The 7,190-nt window shown below is 49.8% G+C and overlaps 1 long non-coding RNA gene across 1 annotated transcript; it reads right to left on the bottom strand.

Moving 5' to 3' along the window:
• Nucleotides 1-260: 260 nt before the first annotated feature.
• On the bottom strand, nucleotides 261-928 carry LOC107121080. Its single transcript, XR_001482847.1, has 2 exons — nucleotides 508-928; nucleotides 261-366 (listed from the first exon to the last, which is right to left on the bottom strand). It is a non-coding gene; the product is annotated as an uncharacterized LOC107121080 (long non-coding RNA).
• Between the last annotated feature and the right edge of the window lie 6,262 nt (nucleotides 929-7,190).

Genomic DNA, 7,190 nt, shown 5'->3' with positions numbered 1-7,190 from the left:
AGCTCTGTCGTTTAGCAGGCCACCTCGATGATATGCTTTTTGGATTGCCTGGGAAAGGGTGTGAAGATTAAGGAAAACAGCTCTGTGCGCATGTGTGTGCGATTCATCTGAGCGCTTCTAAGAGCATCAAGATGTGAACGCAGGCTTTCTTCTGAAAAGGCTGTGGAAACTTCCAAAGGCCCCTGGACATCTCTCTATGGTGGTGGCTTACAGGCTGGGGTATGTGCTCCATTCACTCGCCTCTTTTTCCCATCAGATTCTCTGATGGTCTTCTACTGGCCAAGAGGTTTCAGTTTCTTTAAAGGTCTTGCCAGATCACACTCCAAGAAGGCTTTGTTTGCTTTTATGCTTATGAGGGAAATTTATCTGGAAAAAGAATCTAGAAATTGCCGGGTCATCGTTCCCCCACCCCTTCCCACCCTAGGGAACAGGACAGCCGCTGCCCAACTATATTAAAGACAAACAGCTGGGTTGGGATTATATGGCTGGTTTAGTCTCCCCCCTTACCCATCTGTCGCAGTAATCAGTGTTGTGAGACAGAATTTGGATCTAGTTGGCAGAAGGGAGCTCGCGGGTGTTGCCTTTCAATCCAGAGAACTGGACTCAGAAGAGAAGTCATCCTGGGGAGGGGGGGATGAAACAAGGATACTCCCGCTGCCACCTGGGGGGAAAAAAACTGCAACAAGATTTTGCACACAGACCCCACAGGCCCTCCCCAGGCTACGAACAAACCCCTCCTCATTTCACATTCTAAAAAGAGCCCTACTAACCTGAAGATTACCTTCCTTTTAGCCCACCCACGCACTTACCTTTGCCTCCCACCCATCCCCACCTCCCTCTTCCTGCCCCCTCCTCATTTCACGGTCAGTGACGCTTCCAAGGCACGAGGGACCGCACGCGCTCGTTGCCATAACAGCCTCCACCCCCCCCTCTCGCCTGCAATGTCAGCTTTGCTGAACGCTTTCCCTTTATATAGCCCACAAAAAGTCGCACCGCCTCCCAACAGAAGGCCAAACCGCACGACACCTCCGCAGCTAGGCAGTGGGGGAGGGGGACAAAAAGTCCATTTCAAAGTCAAAGAAAAGTTCAAAAAAAACAACAACCCTGTTCTCCCCTCCCCTTACAAACGATTGTTTTCACAACTAGTACAGTTTGTATCGACTGCATTTTTTAAAATCCCACCCTTCCTCTAAGGAAGGCAGGGTGGGGTGTACATGGGGGACACTAAAACTAAGGACAGGGATTGCCCATAGGGAATACATGAGCGCCCATAGAGAATAATGGAGAGTAGAATTGCCCAGAGGAGGGGAGAGTAGAATTGGAGAGTAGAATTGCCCAGATAGTGCACTACATAATTGCCAACAGAGAATCCATAATGCCAATAGAGAAAGAGAATCCATGACTGCCCATAAGAAATAATGGAGAGGACGCTTGCCCATAGGGGATAATGGAATACATAATTGCCAATAGAGAATCCATGATTGCTCATAGGGACATAATTGCTAACAGAGAATCCAGGATTGCCCAGAGGTCATTCCGGCTCCCCCAGCTCTCGTTAGGGTTAGGGGCTCTTTAAAAAGTTATGGCCACTGCTGCTTTCGGCGGCAGGTGTAACGGCCGCGGGGGGTGGGGGCGAAACGTTTCCCCACTTCCCTGAGCCTCGGGGTGGTGGCCTTGGACTTGTAGGGGCATATTCCACCTCGGCAGCAGATGCAACGGCCGTGGGGGGTGGGGGTGAAACATTTCCCAGCTTCCCTGAGCACCAGGGTGGTGGCCTTCGACTCGTAGGGGCAAATTCCACCTCTCACGTGTGATGTCAGAGCGACAACGCTGATCAGACATCACACACGAGAGGTCATTTGGCTCCCCCAGCTCTCGTTAGGGGCTCTTTAAAAAGTTATGGTCGCCGCCACTGTTGGCGGCAGGTGCAACAGCTGCGGGGGTGGGGGCAAAACGTTTCCCTGCCTCCCTGAGCCCCAGGGTGGTGGCCTTGGACTTGTAGAGGCAAATTCCACCTCTCACGTATGATGTTCACGCGGCAATGCTCCCTCAGGTCTCGTTAGGGACTCTTTAAAAAGTTATGGCCGCCGCCGCTGTCAGCAGCGGGGGCAACGGTCACAGGGGGTGGGGGTGAAACGTTTCCCCGCCTCCCTGGGCCCCGGGGTGGTGGACTTGGACTCGTAGGGGCAAATTCCACCTCTCGCGTGTGATGTCCACTGGTGGACCTCCTGATGGCACCTGGTATTTCTGGCCTCTGTGTGACACAGAGTGTTGGTCTGGATGGGCCTTTGGCCTGATCCAACATCGGCGTCTCTTATGTTCTCTTATGTCACTCTGGGTCCCCCAGATGAGAGAGGTCATTCTGGCTTCCCCAGCTCTCGTTAGGGGCTCTTTAAAAAGTTATGGCCGCCGCCACTGTCGACCGCCGCTGCAACAGCCGCGGGGGGTTTTTTTTTGCGTCCCTGTACATGGTTCTCCTTTCCAGATTTTTTAAATCCTCACACCAACTTTGTGAGGTAGGCAGGTTAGGCTAAGAGTGACTGGCCCAAGGGTGTCTGGCGAATTGCATGACAGAATAGGACTTGGAGCTCGAGTTCTCAGCTCTTAACTCAGCACGGTAGCCACTATAACATACCAGCACGCCAGGTATGAAACTGTTGGGGAAGAATAGGAACCATGAAGATACTGGAAGTATTTAGCTAGTGAAGAAGCCTTAGCAATGCCTCCAAGGTGTTATCGGCCAGTTCCGGGCGTTTCCCATTTCCCACACGCAAAATGGAGTGACACTGTTGCGGCTTCCTGAAGCTAGAATAAAAACGTGCTTCATTTATAACTTGACACTAATCGTTTGCCCTGGAGAATTTGCTTGGGGGTGGGTGGGTTCATGTGGTGCTGGTGCCGCAGAAACTGGTGAGGGCGCATGGGGGGGGGATTTCTTCCTTTCCTTGTTCTGCAAGAGTTGCAGCAGCCCCGGAGCAGCATAAATCGCATTTGATTTTTGTGTGTGGAGTCCGTGTGGGAGAGGAAAGGTTCATTAATTTCTCTTCAAAATCTTATTTTGTACTCAGCAGGCCGGGGAGAAGCGGGGGTGGGGAAAGGCAGAGCGGAGGGATTTCTGCAGAGAGCGTCTATGGAGCCAAAACGCTGAGCTATGAGTGGGTGTGTACGTGCTTGACTTGTTTTGGAGAATGGCTATTCCTTAGAAGGGGAGGTGTCTGAAAAACATCCAACAGCTCTCCCCCACCTCTTATGTTCCACTTTGACTGAGCTGCAGGCATTATTTGTCTCTAAACCCCCCCCCCCTTCCAATCACTCTGCTCAAGATACTTTCTAGAAAGGAGGGAAGGGCTCCAGGCTCCTGCTCCTTTTGGTTTTTAGGGCTAGGGCTTTTTTCACCTCTCTAGAGCGTGACTTGCAGGTGTTGCCATGTTCCCTCTTAGAAACTTAACGCCCCCCCCCCCAATCTCCCAATCCACAGAGGACCTCTGTTTTGGGTTTGGTTTTGAGTCCATTTCTGCTGCCTGCTAGGGCACGGGTGTTGCATCGCTGCTGGAGAAAGAATACAGGTACCTGTAAACTTTCCCTAGGTAAAGGTTTCCCTTGCTCGAAAGCCAGTGGAATCCGACTCTAGGGATGCGGTGCTCATCTCCGTTTCCAAGCCGAAGAGCCAGCGCTGTCCAAAGACATTTCCGTGGTCATGTGGCCGGCATGACTAGATGCTGAAGCTCACGGAATGCTGTTACCTTCCCACCAAAGTGGTACCTATTTATCTACTTGCAATTTCTCGAAAACCTTCCCTAGTGGGGGACAAAACCATTCAGGGATTCCACCCCCAATGTTTTTGAAAACGGGGGTGCCCTGACCTGGATAGCCCAGGCTAGCCTGATCTCATCAGATCTCAGAAGCTAAGTAAGGTCAGCCCTGGCTAGTATTTGGAAGGGGGACCACCAAGGATGTGGAGGAAGGCAGTGGCAGAGCACCTCTGAACCTTCCTTGCCTTGAAAACCCGATGGAGTCACCATTAAGTTAGCTGCAACTTGACACACTTTCCTCCACCACCAATGGGGAGGAGAAGAATTTGGGAAGAGAGGAGAAGAAAGAGACTCTCTCCTGTTACACTGCTCCCCCCCCCCCAAAAAAAAGAAGGGGGAAAATCCCTGTGAAATGTCCTTTGAGAGGGAACAAGATCCGCTCCCTTTCCCTCTGCCTCATTTGACCATAGCCTGTTTGCTATTCAGCTCCTACTGTGGGGAGAGAATTGGAAACCAGCAAATGTTACCTCAGTAATTGATTTCTAGAAGTTTCTTCAGGCACCCCTGCTTTAAAGGGGCTGGGCCCCCCTTCAGTGAGGCCCTTGCAAGTCCGCCAGAGTGATTGAGTTCCCAAAGCACAGAATCGTGTAATACCCATTAGCAGGACCAAACCAAATTAGGCTTGTGCTGTCTGAATTGTTTTATGTATTTTGTAATCCCCCTTGAGTCTCAGTAAGAAAGGCAGAAATGGAGTAGATAAATGGTTAAAGTGTACAAGTCCTGTGATGCAGGCTGGGTTTCAGTTCATCCAATTCCTAACGAAAGAACTTCCACAAAGCTTTTGGAGTTTTTCCTCTGGCTCAATGCACTTACGTTCAACCACTGATTAAATGGGGGTTCTTCCTTATTCTTGCCATGTCTACTTATATCTAAAATGTGTAAAGGTAAAGGTTTCCCTTGTTTCAAAGCCAGTCGAATCCGACTCTAGGGTTGCGGTGCTCATCTCCGTTTCCAAGCCAAAGAGCCAGCGCTGTCCGAAGACATTTCCGTGGTCATGTGGCCAGCATGACTAGATGCCAAGGCGCATGGAACGCTGTTACCTTCTCACTGAAGTGGTACCTATTTATCTACTTGCAATTTCTTGCTTTTGAACTGCTAGGTTGGCAGGAGCTGGGACCAGAGACGGGAGCTCACTCCTTCTTGCGGCACTTGGGTCTCGAACTGCTGAACTACGGACCTTCCAGCCTGCAGTTCAGCGTCTCGGCCACTTATGGGATTCTAATCCACATTTTTAAAAAACTTGCAAGTGAAGTAGTCTGGAATGCAGTTATCCAAAGCAAAAAGGGCGTGTGTGGGAGAGGCTCTTAGGTACACGTAGTTTACCTTTGCTCTTCCACCACTGGCCCTGCAAAGTACATCGCTGTGTGCTAAACCAGTTTGGACATGCAACCACCACCCCAAACAGGGCAGCTGTCTTCCCTACGCCCTGCCTTCTCCCCTCCCCCCTTAGGAGGCAAGCCAGTACGTTACAGCTGCACTGCCCGACCTAGCCAGCCCTGTTCAAGCTCACACCAGAGTGGAATTTTCCACTGCGTCTTTCTCGCTCTGCCTCTCGTCAGCAGAAACCACATACGTGCCAACAGCAATGCAGCTGCTTCATTGCTAAGGAATGCACTTCCCAGGGAACTTGTTTTTTAAAGGGCCCAGGGCATATTATCATGGCCGGGTGGCGAACAAAGGAAATTTGTTAACACCAGCCTTCTCCCAGCTTTTAATTTCTAGAAAACCTATACAGGAGCTCCCCACATACAAATCATCTGCCACAAGCTCAGCGACCACACTTTGAGGGTTACTGTGCTCACAGTGAAAATAAAAGGGTGTGTGTCGTGTTTCTGGCATCCCGAGATACAAAAGCACAAGCAAGCTAGATAGCTTTTTAGTTCAATACCCAAGACTGGATTCAGCAAAAAAAGAGAAAAGTGGTGGTTGTGGTAATAAGGCAGTTTGACACGCTGTAAAATGACCTCCATTAGTGAAGCCATAGGGTTGCCAGCTCCGGGTTGGGAAATACCTGGAAACTGGGGGGGGGGGGGATGGCATCTGAGGAGGGCAGGGACTTTAATGGAGAAAGACACCGACCTGTGTCTCTGGTTGTGTTTCCCAACCCAATTTAAGAAAACACACAAAACAGTCCTGTAGAGAAGAAACACTAAACATTTTTATTAATTAATAAAGGGAAGAATACAGATAAACCAGGCTTTCTGGGACCTTCGAATACCCACCACTCTCTCAAAGTTACAATGGGTGACATAGCATTTTATACTCAATATGACATAAACAAGCAAAGCATACTATTATACTTCGTCATAAACTTCTAATTGGGCTAAGATCTGTGGGTTGGGTCTTCCCAAGCAAAGTTTTTTCTTCTTTTAGCTAAACAATAGACTCTTCTTCTTAAACTATGAAGCTCTAATAGTCTCTATATTACTGATATGGTTACAGGGTGCTATTATTCTCCATTTAGCTGGGCTAACCAACACCAGAAACATGCGCAGTTAGGCTGGGCAGACAAGGCCACAAGCCCCAGCAGAATAGCCGCATGTCAGGATTTTATTTTCCCAGCATGCATGTAAGCAATGAACCAGTGTTAATATCTGAATATATGTCCATGGTTGCTTTCTGCTTATGTGGTTAGAATCATAAATGGCACTTAACATATATATCTATATATCTAATAGCCAAGTTGCCCCTTCCATGCGTATATCTAAATCCGCATATCGGGGGCACCTGGGAGGCAGGAAGATTTTTCTGCACACTTGGAGTAGTCTCCAGGTGTGCAGAAAAATGTAAAAAGTTGAAAAAAGTATACGGGGGGATAAGCATGCGCAGGGAACACTCTGGGAACTTGGGGGCGGGTGGCGGCTGGAAGTGTGCGGACTCTAATTTGGGAGAACCGGGTTTGATTCCCCACTCCTCCACTTGCACCTGCTGATGTGACCTTGGGTCAGTCACAAGCTCTGGCACAGCTGTCCTTGAAAAAGAGCAGTTTGTGTCAGAGTTCTCTCAGCCCCATCAAGTCTCGTCACAGGAGTGGGGGGGGGATCAGTGGCGGAGCTGGGGGGAAGCAGATCAGCGGGCCCGGCGGCTGGAAGCCACTCAGGCCTTGCCACTGGAGGCTGGCAACCCTAACAGTAAATCACACCCACTGTATAGCCATTTTTTGTTATACAACCATCTGGAGGTTGGCAACGTTATGTACAAATATGCCCCAAAGGCTAATGGGACGAAGTCCCAATGGCTGATGTCCTTTGAAAGTGCAGAAGCCAGCAACGATTCGAACCAGGCTCTAGCATTCACCCAAACTCACAAGTCCCTTCGTAAAGGGCAGGGCCCTCTTTTTATTTGCAAAAAGTGGGGGGGTTGTCAGTGGCGCAGCAG

Source organism: Gekko japonicus, unplaced genomic scaffold (genome assembly GCF_001447785.1).
Source record: "Gekko japonicus isolate JY-2015 unplaced genomic scaffold, Gekko_japonicus_V1.1 scaffold313, whole genome shotgun sequence".
In the NCBI taxonomy this organism is placed as follows: domain Eukaryota; kingdom Metazoa; phylum Chordata; class Lepidosauria; order Squamata; family Gekkonidae; genus Gekko; species Gekko japonicus.
The sequence above is the reverse complement of the archived record's forward strand: the minus strand, read 5'-3'. Positions and strand labels throughout refer to the sequence as shown.